The 18,043-nt window shown below is 41.1% G+C and overlaps 1 long non-coding RNA gene across 1 annotated transcript in view; it reads right to left on the bottom strand.

Moving 5' to 3' along the window:
- Positions 1-5,076: 5,076 nt before the first annotated feature.
- The window catches only part of LOC129107607 (uncharacterized), a 44,025-nt gene continuing 31,058 nt past the window's right edge, over positions 5,077-18,043 (bottom strand). Inside the window, exon 3 of the long non-coding RNA XR_008531883.1 lies at positions 5,077-5,170. This is a non-coding gene — a long non-coding RNA (uncharacterized LOC129107607). The remainder of the gene's footprint in view (positions 5,171-18,043) is intronic.

Here is an 18,043-nt window from a genome sequence, read left to right as displayed (position 1 = left end):
CAACACAATGACCACAATCAAACAAGGGAAAAGGCAGATTGACAAAGAAACTAAAGTAAAGGTGAATTCACTGGAATGCACAGATAAAAAACAAATAAGGTCACTTCTTGAGCAAACCAATCACATGATACTGCACTACTTGACAGTACAGTGGGATGTCCTTCTCCCACAGGCTGTAAACTGTGAGGGCTCGTCAAGGACACAGACGCTGCATTCGGCCTTGTTATGTCGGAGTCAGAAAACGGCCGTGATCCCTCAGATGGCTGCATGAGTGCTGGAATATCCACTTAAGGATAAGCCAATCTCTTCCTTTTGCATATCGCTGAAACATCACTTAACATTTCACCTCAACACTTCAACTTCACAGTGTTATAAAAGTGACACATATTACCTACTAAAGGAAATGGGAGCATGAAATGGCCCATAAATCGCGACAAGCACCGCTCTCCCCGGAAACATGCTGATGAGTTCTCCAACTTGGGTCTAAATATTATGACTCGGCGAGGATGTGTGTGAGCTGCCGGCAATCAACCAAAGTGCAGATCGTCCACTGTTTTACAAGCCAGATAATGACTTGTTGTGATCGGACATCACACCGAACTGATTGGCAGAAAACGGGCCGGAGAGAAATGGGATTCCAAGACAAAGGTGAATGGAAAAATGGGGGTTAACCGGCGGGTAAGGGGCCAAGAAATTGACAAGCAGGTGAAGGGGGGTGTTGGGGGTTGTCAAAAAACAGCCTTGAACACATAATATGAGGAGCACACGAAACAACAGGGGTCCAGTAAAACAATGTTGGGGAATAAGACACCCTACAGTAACCAAGAGGCTATGAGCCAGCTGCAATAGGCGACCTGAGCCCATTACTCATCCCAAACCAGGCTGTCTCCAATGCCATTAGCTAAATAATGTGGCTATGGCTTAAAAACTCTTGATCAAATCTGTTTAATGATGTGACAGCCCTCTGGTTAAGGTTTGGTTAGGTTTCAACACGAAATTGGCTTAGTTAGGTTAAGGGAAAGATCATGGTTTGGTTAATAGGACTACTTGGCGAAGATGAGGCGACTTTAGTTGTCATGGTTAGACTATAAAACTTACAAAACAAAACTTCTAAGTTAGGTTTAGGCAACATGTGTCCTTGGTTTTGTTGAGGAAAAGATCGTGGTTTGTGTTAAAGTAAGTGTGTTTGTCAACTAAAATAGGTACGTTTGTTACGTAACTAGGGTTAGGTAGATACTGAGGTCAAGTAACATAACTAAAAATAAGTCAGCGTTGACTTGGTTTCACATGGGACACCAACAGCAGTAGTCTCCTAGGTGATAGTTCACAATACTTAGTCTTCTTCTCTGAAACACACACACACTTCTGCTTACTTTTCCTTAATATTGCATCACAGATTTCAAAGAGCGAATGAACGAGAGAGAATGAAATAAGATAAGATAATCCTTTATTAGTCCCGCAGCGGGGAAATTTACAGGATTACAGCAGCATAGAGGATAGTGCAAACAAGAGACATAGTAAAAAAACAAGATTTTTAATAAGCAAATGAGCAATAAAAAATCCACAGTAACTGAAATATTATATATACAGACAGAAACTATTATAACTATTGTATTGCACAGTGTATTTGTATTGCATTTTGTGATTGAAATAATGAATTTACAAGAAAATGAGAATCAATGCTCACGAATGAACAGCAGAGGCTAATTGAGTCCAATCTACAGCTGGCTGGATTAATTAAGGGGCAGGGGAGAGGACCTATAGATTCAGCTCCTAAAGATCTTTATAATTGGACGAAAAAGATTGGTAATGATCGGGATATTGTGTCCACTGTTAGTGTCCTTTTTACAGCAATAGATCAAAACAGGAACATTACATGGACACTTTTGGACTGCTTTCATGAATTGATGAATAGTTTTGAACAAAAAGCAAAAAAGGCTTTCTATGAAAATATATTCTGTTTCCTTAGTTTGTGTCATCAGCTGATGTGGTATAACCCATGGGTAATCAAAAGATACAAATTATAAGATCTGTGGGCAAGCATTATGGCAAGAGTTAACAGCATGCTGTTGTATGTTTGAGGGACAAACAGAGCAGACGATGATGACAGAGTGTGGGACTGGGAACGTGGGCTTGCAGGTAAACAGCTGGTGCAGAGAGTGAAACAGGGATGAATAAGCCCAAATGTCTACAGGACTAAAAACACTATCCAACAACATGATCATTAATTCTTGCTGTTGTAAACACCATGGGGCCCGGATGTACAGTATTAATGATGCCTGTGCATAAAAAGAAAACATGCAACCGCCATTTCCCCACACAGAATCTGCAGCACCAGCATCACATGGTGTTCTAGAGCCAGCCACAGGTGATACAATTACGTGGAGATGAAATATGAGGTGAGGGATGGTGGTAGTATCAACATACAAATGAGTGATGGAGGCTGTGTGTCTACAGCTATTTATAACTGACTGTGGGGATGGAATTCAGGCTTGTGCATGACCTTATGCCTTTGCATAAAATCATACACAAGTCATTTCACAAGCAGGTCAAGAAAGAACAAAGTCAAAATGGAGGAATTGTTCCGGCCTTTTGTCCATAGTCTGCTGCTGACATTACTTCAGTCGAGTTGTCCATCTCAAATATATATTTTTTAAATATTTTATGTGTGTTGGGTTCTGAGCAGTGGTTCTGCCAATGTACCGAGTCGTGGACTAAAAAGCAAGTTGGACATAGCCAGGCTTTCACTGCGCTAGCTGTCTTGAGAAAAACCCAAAACCCCAATCAGAGATAGTGGGTATCGCTGTGTTTTTCTATGTTATACAAGCTTTTTTTCCTCAGACTCCGTGGCTGTCCAGTACAAGGGGGCATTTGGCACCATTTGACTCTTCTCCTGCACAAATTGGACACGTTTCCTATCTACCTCAGTCAAAAAGAACAGGTTGTTATAATGGATAGCTATGAAGATTAGAAAAACTATAACAGCAAAAAGCAACGCTGTTGCTGCAAATAAGGCAGAAAAATTGCTAATTGTGTAAATTTGAAAGTAAAAATATTTATTTGACAACTCAAGGCCAACGGTTTATTTCTGACGTGGCACCCGCACATTCTCCAGCTCTTAAACTTTAAACTTGTTGCAGCAGATATACTCAAGAACTGCATGGGTCTGACACTGTGCCATAATCAAGGATACTTGCAAGTCGCTTTAATTTTCGGCCAAATCAAAGTGAAATTGATTTTATTGATGAGTAATTAAGTATGGGTAATATTAGGTTAATAAACTTTAAAATCAAATCTAAATCAATCTCGCGTTGTAGTACACCCCTCTACTAATGCTACGCTTTTGGGTTAAATCAAGTATTTTATTAAGGTGAGTGGACCTTTGTCATCATGGCATCAATTGTCAAATGCAACAAAAAAAAAACATCCACTGTTTGACACAGAGCGATGTCGTTTGTTTTTTTTGTAGGGATGGTGCTCTAGTCTTGGCAACTAAACCATAGCTTCTTGCTAATGTCGTTCATCTTTTATTCCCGTGTGAGACTTGTGCTATGCATTGCACTCAAGCAATTACTGTAGTTTTGTCTTGTATTGGAAATTTTTTGCAACGAACCAAATCGGTTTCCAATTGTAACGATTTCTACCGTATGGCAAGTTTTGAAAACGCACTCAAGAAGAATGGACTTGGTGTGCAAATTGTGTAAAACTTCTGAAGTTTTGTTGACCCACCATGAACTCCCTACATGCTTAAACCACTGAATGTTGTTCTTCTGGAGGGGGCAGTCTCTAATTGCACTCTCTGGACATTTAGCATTATATCAGACACTGGCTAGTCAGTAAGGGGCAGTTACCTGAGAGGAGAGCCCCCCCTACACACAATCAAACTTCATCAACTGGAAAAAAAAAAGGTTACAGCAGAAAGCACTCTCTTTGACTGCCAACTGACCTCTGATGGAGCAGTGCAGATAACACCATGGCAAAGGCTTCAGAAAGAGAGGAAACAAAGGGATTGCTTCTTATTTCCCTTCTGTTTTCAGATACAGTCAGTGTATTATACCCATTATTCAAGTCTGATGTATGGATGATATGTTGTTCAGCTCCTTGGAATGTCAGCGGTAAACAGAGAGGTGACTCTGAAGGCAGGGAATAAATCCCATGGGGGTCAGCGGATCACCACGGAGACAGCCTCTCTGTCTGTCCTGCTGCTGTGTAAACTCCAGCGGTTGCAGGAAGAGATGGATCCGCACGGCCGCCGTCTCAGAGGAAGGCCTCATTGCCATGGCGCTCAGCCTCCCTGAGACACCTGATCTGAATCCAATCACGGCGGCCGTCTGTGTGTGTGCTCTCTGTGAGCGCCGCGACGCCCTGGAGACCGGCTGCTGCTGGCCTCTCTGTCCACATGAATCTGATGCAGATCCATCTCGGGTCTCCTGCTGCCAGCCTCCTCCCACAGCGGAGTGACACACTGGTGTTTTACTATAGTGGTGATGTGAATAAATGAGTGATTTTAGCCTTTTCTTTTTGCTATACTTAGTCTTGTGTGAGCCTTCTCTGTTTAATACACAACACAAAAAGCTGTGTACCTTTTGCCCATCAAAAATATAATAAAAAACACCACTCTTCACAAAGCATCAATCCCCACAGCTGAATGGGGAAGTCGGTGTATTTAATTCTTGTTAAATTAGTAGTTTTGGGCTACGATTAATTCGTATTTCAGAAAAGGTCAAACAATTCCTTCCCTTCAGAGTGAACATAATACTAATTATACAGGTTATGAAACTGCATAAGAAGTGAATCAAATATTTATCTGCATGCTATGAATAAGACTCCAATTCATGAGTGCAATGACACAAGAGGAACAGGGACACGCATTTCCAATGTTATCGGCCTATTGATGGGTATTATCAGCGGCCATCACTACTATTCTAAAGCTTCAGACGGGCCAACCTGTCCCTGTCCTCAACTTCTACCATGTTGTGAAAGTTAAAGGGTCTCTATAAGACATTTAGAGCATTAAAATAGCACCAAACAACTATTTACTATGTAAAGATATAGTATAGTAATGTCTACCTGAGCGGAGAATGAAGTCACTCTCCCTCTGAGTGTGTTGTAATAGGAGTTTCTCTGTGCTTTGTTTCATGCTGGTCCCATCCAACATTTGTAGATAAACCTGCGAGAAATAATGCGCCGTAAATTGTAGATATTCAATAGAACATTTTGTATGTTATCCACGTAATCATGAACGAGGAAAGGATAAAGACCGCAAAAGCAAACATAGTGCGGGCAGGAGAGCACGTGGATGGATCCAACAACCAGCGATCCATCAGCCAGGAGACCAGGAGTTTACACAGTTGTGTCCTACTGGCTAGTTCCTGGTCCACGATTTGCAATGCGCACTTTAATAGATGCAAAATACTGGGTTTTTCTTATGTTCTCTCTTTGATTTCCTGTTAGTGATGACGATGATAATTCTAAACACTGCTGCTGCTACTGTCGTTATTGGCATGCTATCTTCAGGTCTTTCTAATCTCGCTGTGCGATGCATCATCACTTTGAGAATGCCGTTATTGCCTCTATTAAGGAGATGAATGAAAAAGAAAAAGAACAGGCCCCAGGGGAAACTTATTGGGCCTCAGTTTTTTCATATCTCTATCAGAGGCCAGATGAGATGCACCAAATGAAAACCCAGCCCCAATATTTCTCTCTGATCTGCGAATGGGCCTCGGGTGCACTCGCGTACCCGCAATTGAGAGATTAATATGTCTGTCGTCATTGTCGTTAACTATGTTAGAGGGGTAGAGATTGCTTTATGTTGATTTCTTTCACAGTGATGATTAAACAAACAGAGCACCAGTCTGAACTCAGCGTGAACAGCAGAGACTTATGGAAAGCGGCGGCCAAGTTTGCAAAGATGACGATAAACACACATCTTCATAGCTGCAGGTAAATGTAAAAGTTCAGCTAAGAGGCGACGAGGCTCATCGGAACACACACACACACACACACACACACACACACACACACACACACACACACACACACACACACACACACACACACACACACACACACACACACACACACACACACACACACACACACACACACACACACACACACACACACACATAAATACTGTGCACTGAACCATTTTTCAACCCAAATGTCACACAGCTTTATTTTTATGCTGAAAATATGAAGAAGCCAGATCATTATTATATAGTGTCTCTGTCTGTTTTCGGTGCACACAACTATATAAAGTATCTCAGGGCGATTGATGCAGCGCTCAGCTTCCTCATCTCTCTGAATCCAGTTCGTCTCGGGCCACGCGGGCTTCGCTCAGTGATTGATTGCTCTGCAGTTTGAATGCAAGATGGCCCACATTAACATTTGTACTGTTTTCTAAAAAAACATGCAGCGTTATTTCCATAAATGCAATCAAAACGGCAGACGCTCGCCCGGCGTCCAGGTTGCTGGAGTCAGCATGTCTGCCGCTCCTCGCGCCAAGACCATTTCGATGTCACGTCCCGTCTTAGGGCCTGTCACGCTCAGTCATCAGCAGGCACAGTGACTGCCGGCATCGTCTTAGCGGCGACCTGGTTGCCAGAATTTTTTCTGGCGTTGTACAACACAAGACTTTTTTGTCGTGTTTCAAACGACAAAAAAAAATGCACAATGCCACTCGGTTGACTCTGTGAAACAATTGGTTAGGTCATGGCTTTAGGTTTAGAAAAGATAAGTCAACAGTTGAATAAAAAAATACAAAGTCCTAATGGGTATGCCACCGTGAGGACATTTTCCCCACCGGTATACTTTTGACAACTCGGGTGCTACAGATTCCACTGGACATTTAACAAGAAAAGGTATTTGTCGATGGTGCTCAATATCTATTATACATCTGTTACTTTGATCTTCAACATTACATCCTTGGCTCTTCCCCTTACTCTTTGTAGCAGAGGGTTATGAGTTGCCCCTTTGATGGTCACTCAATGGTGGCGAAATTTATAATCAGGAGGTATTCAACCCAATTACTCATTGACTTTGGAAATATCCCGCATTCAGAAAGAGAATTTTTAAGTTTAAAAAGGTAAATGCATCAATTCTTACCTTTCACAATAAAAGCATCACTGCTTACCAAAGGGGAACTTCATTTCACTAATTTCGCTCTGAGAGGCAACTCAACAAATTGCTTACGCCTCCAAGAAAACGATGGGGGTTTAATGGGTTTATATCCGGCGCTTTGTTTTTTGCTTTGACAACATCTCAACCTAACCCTCCGCCATCACCTTGTCTCCGCCATCACCTCTCCCCTATCTCATAACGTGTTAAGGCGAATTTGTCTCCTGTTATGATGTGCTGCAACACTGTTGCTGCCTCTGGAAGTACATTTTTATCACATACATACTATAGTTTTTTTTTTTAATGAAGATGGGCGATGATATGCAAATGTGAACAAAATGTTTTTTCAAAACGACAGTTGGGTGGGGGACAAGTAACTTCAATGGTGAATGCCTGAAATCTGTGGTAAGCCTACTTCACAATCGTCAGAAGGACAGCTGTCACAACCCCTATAGCAAGTGACACCATCAACTGATCTTAAAATACATTACTTTACATTAACAGATAGAGGATATAGGCACTGAGGCTAACCTTCACATGCATCCAGACATCTGGGGTCACCAGTTGAATTTGTTATTGAATTTTTTCAAGCGACACCCAAGCGGTAATTTTGGTGATCTAACAATTACCTTCTCAGCGTGGGCTCATTAACATATCATCATGGTATTTTGAGGTAAATGTCCTGCTGGGGCTTATTAAAAAACCCTATTACTTGCTTCACTGTGGGCCTCAGAGGGCTGAGCAACCCTCTGAGGCCTGCCAGGTCAGCTCGCCGCTTTCTGCTGATAATCTGGACTCAAGCAGCTACAGAGAGGGATTAGTAAACAGGAAAGAAGGGGAGAAAATGGGGGAAGAGGGAGAAAAGGCTGCTAATATTCAGCGGCGTGAGTTGCCTGTAGTGCCGAGTCGGCTCTTTGAGGCCTACTGACATTATGAAATGGATTGACATTTCAAATATTTGCAGTGCTCAGCGGGTCCGAATGTGATATAAGTGAACCATGGGCCTCCTATTCCTCCCCGCCGCCCGGCAAGCCATGCATGGCCATTTCATCACGAGCACAGAAATGAGATCCAGCAGCCTCTGCTTCCCGGACCTTTACAGTGCAGACAATGCGATCTGAAGAGCAGGTGCTTTCCTCTAAACAGGCCATTGCCCTGCACCGACTGCAATAGCTTTAAGTGCAAGAGGTGCATTTTGAAGCACCAGGCTCTGAATGATTAATTTAGGTCAGAGTGCCAAAGCAGCGTGTGCGCTATCTCCTTTTAGCTAAAGCAGATATTCCTCATGTGCGCCCGAGCAGCTGCGCCCTGTTTGAGGTGACAATGTAGCACTAATCCGCACAACCTTGGGACGAGGTTGCAGTGATGACAGCAAAACCTGTGGTGTGTTTCCAATCTTAAAGCTCGTATATGTAAGAATTTTAAAAAACGCTGTCAGAACCACCTCAGAAAAAATGAATGCTGTGAAACTAATCTTGCCAAAACAGATTAAGCACCATGAGTGAATCTGTCCCAGTTCACCCGCAATGAAAAGACAACTTGGCAATCTCACGACGAAGATATTAAAAGAAAGCTAGAAATCCAGATAAGAGCGACACAGCTGACTTGACTCGCTTGTGTAACACTCAAACGGAACACAAAAGCGCCTGCTGATTGAGGCGTCCAAAAAGAAAGTGTTTTTGTTCTAAAGTTAGCTCACTACTGCGTCTGTTGTCAGATAATATGAGAATGAAATGGTTGCTCGTGGCTGCGGCTGTCACTCTGATGAGTTTTACATGCTGTTTTCATTCTGTGACTACGCTTTTTAATTTGTCTCTGGGGCTCCAGCATGAAGCCATTTAACAGATCATGTAGAAGTGGTGCTATACTCTCTTGGTTACACGTTCAAAAAGAAGGAAATCTTTTCCACTTTAGAAAGAAAAGCGTACTGCGTCACGTGTCAGCTAGGTTCCTCTGTTAAAGGTAATGTAAAAGATAACTTGTCAGCACTAACTGATGGAGTCTCCACTTTTTTCCCCAAAGCATGTTGGTGCATGGCCTTCATCAGTGTTTAAAGGGATAGGTTTAAACATGTTCAAGTCTATTAAATCTCAAATTCCATGTGCACATTGAGAGAGTTATTGGTTGATGTTTTTATTCTTCCTCAGACAATGGCCTTCATATCCTTCTTGTCACAGTTTTTCTAAACCATTATTACTCTCCTGGAGTGTCAAATCAATGGCTAACTAAACCAAACTGTTATCACCAACAAAGCACAATAAAGCAAAGCTGTCCGATCGTGATACAGAGCATCCTTAAACTTCTGTACGAGGCGCTTTCAACTTACAACCCTTATCATTAATAGAAGGTCAGTGCAACTAGCTCAGCATAAAGAGTGAGATCTGTGTAGGACAGGAGGGATGGAAGGATGGATGGGTCATCCAAACCCAGGAGACCACTTTTTGTTTCCAATGTGAAACACTTATTTTTCTTAGGCCAATATGAATTACCAACTACTTACATAACTAACATACTTTTTAAAATTAAAACCACAATCTTATCCTTAATCTAAACAAGTTATATTTTGTGGCCTTAACCTAACTAAGTACTTCTGTTGCCTAAACCTTACCAAGTAGTTGTGTTACATAAACCTAACCAATACTTTTGTTGCCTAAACATAACCAAGTAGTTGTGTTACATAAACCTAAACAAGTAATGTTGTTGCCTAAACCTAACCAGGTACTATTGTTGCCTAACTCTAATCAAGTACTTGTTTTGCTTAAGACTAACCAAGTGCTCTTGTTGCCATAAACCTTACTAAGTATTTTTGCTGTCCAAACCTAACCAATAACTTTTGTTGCATAAGTCTAACCAAGTACTTTTGCTGCCTAAGCCAAATCAAGTAATATAGCTTTTTTTGGCTCCTTGGGGGCAGCTACTAAAGTTGTTAAAGCAAACTTTTTTACACTTCGAGTAGAGACAAAGCTACATTTGCATTCATTGCGAGTCTTGATTCTTGTGACGTGGTGAATGTAAGTCCATATTGCACTGTCCTTTTTGCCCACCATTGAGATTGACATTGAGTATGAACCAAAACAAGTTGTGTTACATAAAACATATACAAATAGCTAAAAAGGCTTAAAACGCCCCTCAGAGTAGTTTGGTAACTCTCTGTGGGTTTGTCACTACCAGCTTTACCTTTCACATTGTTATCACTAGAAGAGCACTTGGAGAGCGCAGACGATCACCTATCTTACAATGTTACAAAACAATATATATACATTTGTGTATTCACCCCATTGAGGGTTCTTCCTTGGGCCATGCTTCATCCTTCCACCAAGCTTGATGAAAATCCTACAAGTGTTTTTTTTCCCATAATCCTGCTGACAAACACACAAACAAACCAAGAAAACCGGAAACTTCCAAATGCGTAATCCGTCTATCTTTTGAACGATTGGTTTTGATACATGATACAATATGAACATGTATGGTTACGCAGCTTTTTCTTTTATCAGATCTGTGCGCTAATCAAGACTCTCACGACAGAGCAACTTGTCATCGGAGGGAGATCAAACATGTCCCTACACTGTGTGCTTATTAATTCCCTATTTACTTGAGTTAAGAGGGTCTCTTTTTGAGAGCCATGGGACGGTTTTCATCTTCCCTCTCCTCAACCTTTCTCTGTTTGTGGTTGATTTAATGCGACCTGTGATCAGACTGCAGACTGGAGAACTGAGAAAGGTTGGAGCGAAAAACCCAGAGAGAGAAATGAGAAAGTGTGTGGAGTTGAATAGCATTCCAGTCATCAGGACAGTGACTCACACTCACATTATAACACTATGTTCCATGAATAAATCAAGACTTAGCCTGGTCCAAAAACAACAGAGTGAGGAGAAATCCCTCTATATATACAGTGTATATATATATATATACAGCGGGTAAAATAAGTATTGAACACGTCACCATTTTTCTCAGTAAATATAGGTGCTATTGACATGAAATTTTCACCAGATGTCGGTAACAACCCAAGTTATCCATACATACAAAGAACACCAAACAAATAATTTCAGAAATTAAGTTATGTGTAATAAAATGGAATGACACAGGGAAAAAGTATTGAACACATGAAGAAAGGGAGGTGTAAAAAGGCATGGAAAGCCAAGACACCAGTTGAAATCTCTCAGTAATTAGAAAGCAGTCCTGCCCCTTGTCAGTGCAAATTAATATCAGCTGGTTCAAGGTGTCATCTCATGATGGGTAAAGGCAAAGAGCTCTCTAAAGACCTTCACAACCTAATTGTTGCAAAACATACTGATGGCATTGGTTACAGAAGGATTTCTAAACTTCTGAATGTTCCAGTGAGCACTGTTGGGGCCATAATCCGGAAGTGGAAAGAACATTATTTCACCATAAACCGGCCACGACCAGGTGCTCCTCGCAAGATTTCTGACAGAGGAGTGAAAAGAATTATCAGAAGAGTTGTCCAAGAGCCAAGGACCACTAGTGGAGAGCTTCAGAAAGACCTGGAATTAGCAGGTACAATTGTTTCAAAGAAAACAATAAGTAAGTAACCGCTGTGGCCTGTATGCACGCTCACCACGCAAGACTCCATTGCTGAAGAAAAAGCATGTTGAAGCTTGTTTAAAGTTTGCTGCACAACATTGAGACAAGCCTGTGAAATACTGGGAGAATATAGTCTGGTCAGATGAGACCAACATGGAACTCTTTGGAGGCCATAATACACACCATGTTTGGAGGTCAAATGGCACTGCACATCACCCCAAAAACACCAGACCAACAGTGAAGTTTGGAGGTGGAACATCATGGTGTGGGGCTGTTTTTCAGCTAACGGCACTGGCAAACTTCATATAATTGAAGGAAGGAAAAATGTACCGAGACAATCTTGATAAAAATCTTCTGCCATCTACCAGGATGATGAAGATGAAACAAGGGTGGACATTTCAGCAAGACAATGATCCCAAACACACAGCCAAGGAAACTCTCAATTGGTTTCAGAGAAAGAAAATAAAGCTGCTAGAATGGCCCAGCCAATCACCTGACCTGAATCCAATAGAAAATCTATGGAAAGAACTAAAGATCAGAGTTCATAGAAGAGGCCCACGGAACCTTCAAGATCTGAAGACTGTTTGTGTGGAAGAAAATCACACCTGAGCAATGCATGCGACTAGTTTCTCCATACAGGAGGAGTCTTGAATTACCAACAAAGGCTTTTGTACGAGGTATTAGATAAATTTCAGTAAGTGTGCTCAATAATTTTTCCCTGTGTCATTCCATTTTATTACACATAACTTAATTTCTGAACTTATTTGTTTGGTTTTCTTTCTAGCACCTCTAGAAATATATTTACTGAGAAAAATGGTGACGTGTTCAATACTTTTTTTAATTTTACCCGCTGTGTGTGTGTGTGTGTGTGTGTGTGTGTATGTGTATGTATGTATGTGTGTGTGTATGTATATATATATATATATATATATATACATATATATATATATATATATATATATATATATATACATATATATATATATATATATATATATACATACATATATATACATATATATATATATACATACATACATACATACATACATACATACATACATACATACATACATACATACATACATATATATATATATATATATATATATATATATATATATATATTCGTCCTTCACTTCTACTGCCGCTCTGTGAGAAGGAGTCTTACACAATTAATGTGATAATGTGAAATTAAACACCTTTACCGTGAGTGCTCATCTTTGACTAATGCATAAATTGGCATTTTGGTGCTGAATGAGACCCGGAGGTGTAATGGCTTGGACGGGGTTGATGGTGGAGATTAGTCTTAACAGCAGGTGGGCATGCTCGGATCAGGCCTGGTCAAGGAGAAGCTCATCGTTAAATGCCGCCTCTGGATTCCAAATGTCCCGCATTGTACATTTAAATGCTCCTAATGAGGATCCTTAAAGAGTGAGACGGCGTTATCTCCTCCCTCAGAGGCACCGCTGTCTCATTGTTCTCCTTGCCTGGCATGAGGGGAATCCATCAAATCTGCTGCCCCCAGGCTTCGGTTTACAATTAAAATACTTTAGGACTCTGCGTGTGATTTATTCAGGGAATAAATGAGCCGCGCAGAGCAACACCTGAAAACAATTACAGACAAGACTCAGAGCATAGTGATGGTGATATCTGTGCACTGGCAAGGTGGGGTACAATTCACCCTGGAGCATTATTTCTTTTATTCATTTTCTGTCTTATTTTGCTACGTTGGGTTCTTATGAATTATGATTTATATATCACAGAAGGTTGCAAACTGGAGGGAAGCCATATTGCTTCTTCTGCCTGTGTTCATCTAAAATAAAAATGATAAAGATAAATAAACAGGGAGAAGAAAAGAAGAGAAGTAATGCCAGTTCCCCTGTCTGAATGTGATAGTAGAAGTGAACAGAGTTCTGTTTTAGCCCAGGAGAATATACAATATTATACACAGAGTTTAAGGTTACATGTGAGCAATTAAGAAGCAATGGTCAGAGGTCACTCCATTCAATTCAATTAAAATTTTAATTAAACCAAAGGGAGGCCTGGCACCTCAGTACAACTGGTACTTCTACTACAAAATAAAAGTTTAAACAAGACAATAAAGCTGAGCTTAATTCCACAATATATACTAACTGTAAGCTATCTTGATCACATATTAAATCTATATAGACTTAATTTGACTATTACAAATGGAAGCCCCAAGGGGAATTTATTAAAATAAAATGAGAATGTTATTCTACAATTGCATTATAATTTCCCACGTGTGGTATTGAAATTTGAATGCAATAATCCAAAATGCATGTGCACTTTGACTACTGCTTGCATTAATGGAAAATCAGATTACATCGTTTATATTGCATTCAAAAAAATAATATTTGAATCAACATTTTAATAAAGTTGACTGTCCAGCAAGCTTTAACATTGAAAATGAAATGTCAAACAGCTTTTCCATTTTCACTTTAATATGGTCATAGAACACCTATACAAGTATGTGAAAAAAATATATATTTAAATAACCCCTTCTCAGAACACTTTGTTGTAGCCAATTGTACAACTAAGTACTACAGTCTGGTGAAAATAAGACAACACTGTCCCAGTCCAAGCTATGCTGCGTAGTAATACACTGGCCTACAAGTACTTACATAAGTACTTTCATATTTTTGTGCTACTGTTTAATTTGACCAGCTAATATCCATGCCTCAGTATTACTACTTGTGATAGATCATACCTTGTGTTTAAACATTATATATCGCTTTCTTTCACTTTTGTATAATTTCATTTAGAATGAAAAAGAGTACTGATAAGGTGTATCCAAGTGAAATAAACTATCCTTTACCCAATTTGCAATACTAACAAACTACAGACATACCACTAGCAGAGGAGTTAGAGATTAATTTCAATCTAGTCTTTATGTTAATGTGACGACCATCATACATAAATTAAAGTTCAGGTGCAAATTGTTCTTCTACCTCCTTTCAAAAGTTCGTCAAAATAATCCAAAGAGCCTATTCTGAGCAGTTCATATCACAAACGTTTTCTACAGATAAATAACCAGCTGTATATCTCCATGGCATAAGAAAGTATAATAAGGTATGTAAAAATGTAAATAATTTGTGCCAAAAAGGTGAAAAGTTACAGCAGCTCTCGTTCAACACTCAGTACTCAGGGTCAGATGAAAAGGTAAATACCTGTGCACTCTGCAACAAAGTTATTATTCCGGCAAAGTTGAACCAGCCCTTTAAAATAAAGTAAAGTTTCTGTTGGATATCTACTGCACTGTCAATGCACACCTACTAGATTTTTTTTCAGAGCTATGAGCAACATCAAGGCTTTAAACAACTTAATAATTCATCTCATGAACCTCCCACTGATCCCTGACACCCACTTGTACTGTAAATTTGGTCTGAGTTTGTGGCGGCAGCAGGCCTGGCAGAGGCACTGGTGTAATCACAGAGGGTCCGGCGGGCAAATCTTCAGACACCCATTTGTTAGCTGACTCAGCAGCCGCTTGGACAGGAAGCTGGCAGATTGGTTGGTTGATCCGGGGGTAAGCAATGAGGCGGCCGAGGAAAAAAAGTAGGAGAGTGTCTCCCCTGTGATTAAAGACTGGAGCTCCTGACATGCATGATAGCCCCCTGTGACCCCAGCCCGGGAGAGATAAAGTGATGGCTCACCTTCTTCCTTGCCACGTCCTCGGCTGCAGCCGTAACTCACCGGCCTCTGGTGAAACCTTTTAACAACTTCCGTACAGCCCCTGCACCCCGTCCCAACTGCATCACTCACTGGGCTGCAGAGGTGTGCGGGATGCAATGTGAAAAGAAAAAAGAGAAACAAGAGTAGCAGAGGTTTCATATTGATTGCAGTGGATAGACCTGCAGTGAACAGAATATAGATACAATGTTCCACTCAGACAGCATTGCTGATGAAACAGAAATCCTTGCAGAGGTGATATGATAAAAGAACAGAACGAATGAAGTCTGCTCAGGAGAAGATTTAGTATCATTTATTGGACTTATACACGGGTGTGCAAAAGGTTTACACACTCAAATCCGTTACACTGGAGGGTTTACTGTTCACCTAGTATACTCCAGCACATCTGTCAAGGCTTGTCATTAATTCAGATGCAGTTCAGGAAATTAATTGCACTGTAAATGTTGATCTACACAAACGACCATTGTCTCAGGGAGGCCATCAGTAAGCCATTTATCATCTGGTCCCTGCTGCCCAGTCCAGTTACCAGGCCCACCCATCATTACTGCCCTGCAGCTGGACTGAGGAGCCGGTTCCTTGTGGTCTGCTATTTGATACAGTATGTATATGATGTCACGTTGTATATGATATGCAAGTAATGTGGTATGATATGAGATATGCAGCGGCATATGAGGTATGATATGCCTGGGGAAGCCCTTGAGACATTTTGCAACCCTTTGCCCAGGATTTCTTTTTGGCATTATATATTATGCCAAATGGCTGCATGGTGGTGTAGTGGTTAGCACTGTCGCCTCACAGCAAGAGGGGCCCGGGTTCAATTCCCGGGCTGGACAACCTTCTGTGTGGAGTTTGCATGTTCTCCCTGTGTCAGCGTGGGTTCTCTCCGGGTTCTCCGGCTTCCTCCCACAGTCCAAAGACATGCAGTTTAGGTTAATTGATGACTCTGAAATTGCCCGTAGGTGTGGATGTGAGTGTGAATGGTTGTCTGTCTATATATGTCTGCCCTGTGATAGGCTGGAGACCTGTCCAGGGTGAACCCTGCCTTCGCCCATTGACAGCTGGGATTGGCTCCAGCACCCCCGCGACCCTTAACTGGATAAGCGGTTACGGAAAATGGATGGATTATATATTAAGCAAAACGTTACGTTGTTGCATTGCGTTGTTGCATTGCGTTGTTGCGTTGTTGCATTTGTTGTTGCGTTGTTGTGTTGGGTTGGGTTGTTGCGTTGTTGCGTTACATTGTCGCGTTGCGTTGTTGCGTTGCATCGTCATTCATTTATTGAATTGTGTTGTTACGTTTGCGTTGTTACTTAATGTTTCATCGTGTTAGGTTGAATTGTTACATTGCATTGTTAGATTACTCCATTACTTACCTCCTTCCCCTTGGCCTTATTTTCCGTAAATTTAATATTCTTTTTCACTGCTACGCGGATGACACCCAGCTCTACCTCTCCACCAAACCCAACTCCATCCTCCCTCCCTCATCCCTAACAGATTGCCTCTCTGAAGTACAAACCTGGTTCACCTCAAACTTCCTCAAACTTAACAGCAATAAAACAGAAATCCTTTTAGTTGGTACTAAATCAACTCTACTCAAAGTTGACAGTTTTTCCTCTCATTTGACAGCTCCATAGTTTCCCCCTCCCCCCAGGTGAAGAGTCTGGTGTCATCCTCGATGGCTCACTTTCCTTCAAATCCCATATCAACATCACCACCCGCACTGCCTACTTCCATCTTCGTAACATAAATCGCCTCCGTCCCTCCTCTCCCCCACACCACCTCTATTCTTGTACATAGCCTTGTCACCTCCCGTATTGATTACTGTAACTCTCTCCTCTTTGGTCTCCCCCAGAAATCCCTCCATAAGCTCCAAATTCAGTATCATCTCCCAAACCCCCTCTTTCCACCACATCACCCCCATCCTAGAACAACTCCACTGGCTTCCAATCAACTTCCGCATCAACTTCAAAATCAACTTTAAAGCCATCCACAAACCTGTCTGATCTCCTTCTCCTCCCTTTTTCAAACCTTAACCAAGAAGTTTTGTTGCCTTAACCAACCAATTATTTCACGGCGTTAACCACATAGCATTGTTTGTGATAACAGGCTGATTTGAAACTTATTCATGGAAAGTATTTTTGGATCAGAAATGCCGATATTCAACATAGTATGTCAAGTTTTTTAAATCCAGGAAGTGTGATACCCGTATGGAGAGTAGTCCAGCATGTTCCCCCTGCTTCTAGTCTGTATGCTAGCCTCCGCTAATCACATCCCAAATCTACTGCAAAGATATGAGATTGATATTGCTCCCAGTAGGATCAGAGAGTTGGGAAGGTCAAATTTAACTTCATAACTTTTCTTAATGTCATAACCTTTATCTGTCCGGACAGTAAATGTGGATTTACATCAACTTTGGTTGCAAAAACTGGTGGAAAATCAGGAAAGTTTGCACAGCTCTAGCTGCTGCTCAGTAGAGCACAGTCCAAGTGTATGCAGTTTTCTTTTCTGCTCCGTTTGCACCAGAGGTTGCAGTCATACTACTCCTTTTAAAAAATTACTTCATCCAGACTATTGTCCATTGAATTGCTCTGGCGAGTAAAGCTAATTGTTTAAACTTTCATTCGAGTGGGATATCAGAGAAAAACACACCAGGGCAATGTAATGATAC

The sequence above is a fragment of the Anoplopoma fimbria genome, chromosome 18 (genome assembly GCF_027596085.1).
Source record: "Anoplopoma fimbria isolate UVic2021 breed Golden Eagle Sablefish chromosome 18, Afim_UVic_2022, whole genome shotgun sequence".
In the NCBI taxonomy this organism is placed as follows: Eukaryota; Metazoa; Chordata; class Actinopteri; order Perciformes; family Anoplopomatidae; genus Anoplopoma; species Anoplopoma fimbria.
Note: the sequence above shows the minus strand (reverse complement) of the source record. Positions and strands in the feature narration are given on the sequence as shown.